The sequence below is a fragment of the Neovison vison genome, chromosome 7, assembly GCF_020171115.1.
Source record: "Neovison vison isolate M4711 chromosome 7, ASM_NN_V1, whole genome shotgun sequence".
NCBI classification, from domain to species: domain Eukaryota; kingdom Metazoa; phylum Chordata; class Mammalia; order Carnivora; family Mustelidae; genus Neogale; species Neogale vison.
Window position 1 is genome coordinate 68,796,010 of NC_058097.1, and position 2,232 is coordinate 68,798,241.

Sequence of the window (2,232 nt, forward strand, 5' to 3'; positions counted from 1 at the left end):
TAAGTTGGTATTCCAGAACAGGCTCCTGAGGACAGATGCCTGGTAACCTAATCCTGGGTTCCAATGAGGTCATAGAGGCATGTCAGGTTCAATCATCTGACTCAGGATCATTGACTTGTCTGTCTGACTGGATGTAGGTGATCAGGGTGTTTCAGACTGTGTATTGGCATCCGGAGTGGCCGACAGTATTGGGGTGGGCTCAGGGGACTTGCAGGTTTCTCCTAATCTGGAAGGTTTGGGCAAATGTGATGGGTACAGTTTCCTTGGGGATGGCCGACACAGTCCTGTGGTGTGGTTCCAGAGATCCATATCCTGGAGGATATGTGAGCCATGGTTTTTGGAGAGAAATCTGAAAACACAAATTCGGGATAGGGTTAGTGGCATGGAGGTTACAGGTTCAATGCATAGACCTAGAGGGCAGCTCATCAGGAACTGTAATTAGCATGTTGGGAACGTGGTAGCACATGTTTTTCTATCTGGATTGTGTGTCCAGGATGGATTTGGAATTCAGGTGTGGTCTCATGAGTTCATGGGGACATTTCTCTCTAAGGATCCTCAGCATGGGAAATCCTCCATGGCCTCTTGATGCCACCCCTCCATTTGTCAGTCATCATAGACACAAACTCCAGTGTGAGCTTATATCGGACATCCGCCCTTACTCAAGTGCAGGATATCTCGAATAAACCACTGTACATAGGAACTGTCTTCTCCTTGGCACTATATTCAACCATAGCTTGTGTTTACAAGTCCATCCTCAATCTACTGGTCTGCAAGGCCCCTTGATAGATAATTCTATAGCCACAACGCAGCATTCTGCCTTCTCTAGAAAGAAAAAGTGCCTGGTGAGTCTGCCCAAGAACCCCACATGAGGATCAATTTGCTCGGCTATCAGGGTAACCCCGATTTATAGGCTGCCCTAGCCACTAGTGCTTTGTCTGTCAGAGAATGAGCCCCGAACTAGTGTAAGCCACCTACAGCTGGACCCATATCTAGCATGTGGGACGGGTCATGGCCCCACTTCCTCATGTCTACCCATCCTTGGTATTCAGGCATCTTTCCCCAGTACTTCGCTGGAATCCCTGATAATGGGGGTACCTGAAGCCCAATAGAGAACACCTCCTTCTCCATGGAAGGAAACCGGGCTGTTGGGATGGGTGTCCAACCCTCAAACTGGGCACAAGCTACATGGCCAATGAGTAAACGCCCACTCCAAAGGACGGCCCTGGGCACAAACAGGCATGGTGACCTTCAGCTTGAGCATGCTTCAAAACAATCCCTCTCAGTTGCACCACCACGATCCTGCATTTCAGTACTGGTATGCCCCTATGCCCAAATCCTAACATAGGGTGGGATTTTCCAGGGGCCCAGACCTAGAGCCTGTCTCTGGAATCCCTGTTTTGGGGCATCCCTAAGATGCAAAACAGCATTCTTCCCTTCCCCGATAAAGCCACAAAACTATGGGAAACCACCAGGATCCTTAGAGAGGAAAAGTGTCCCATGGACCCATGAGACCACACCTGCATACCGAGGCCATCCTGGATACACAATCCAGATAGAAAAGCCTATGCTACCACCTTCCCATCACCCTATTTACAGTTCCTTATGAGGTCCCCTCCAGGTCTATGCATTGGGCCTGCGACCTCCACACCACTAACCTTAACCAAAATTTGTGTTTGCAGATTTCTTTCCAAAACCCATGGCTCATATGCCTTCCAGGATGGGGTCTCTGGAGCCACAACATAGGACTGCTGACATCCACAAGGACCCTGTGCACACTACAGTTGCCCAAACCTTCTAGATTATGAGAAGCCTGCAAGTCCCCTGAGCCCACCCCAATATTGGTGGCCACTCTGGAAGCAAATGCACAGTCTGAAACAACCTGATCACCTACATCCAGACAGACACCCATGTCCATGGTACTGAGTCAGAAGATTGAAACTGACATGCTCCTAGGATCGCACTGGAACCTTAGATTAAGATTTAAGGCATCTGTCCTCTATGGTTTTTTTTCTGGAATACCAACTTAGGATACAACATGTTGTCCCTGGGCCACACAACACAACATCTCCTTTCCCCAGAAGGACACCATGCTCTTTGACCTGTACCAAACCCTAAGGGTAGGAAAATCCTGCAAGGCATCTTAGCCACCAGCACATTCTAAAAACTCCCCGGTAACAAACCAGCTTTGTGATCCAACTGTAAGAGATTCCAAGTCAACTCAAGTCCTTGGTC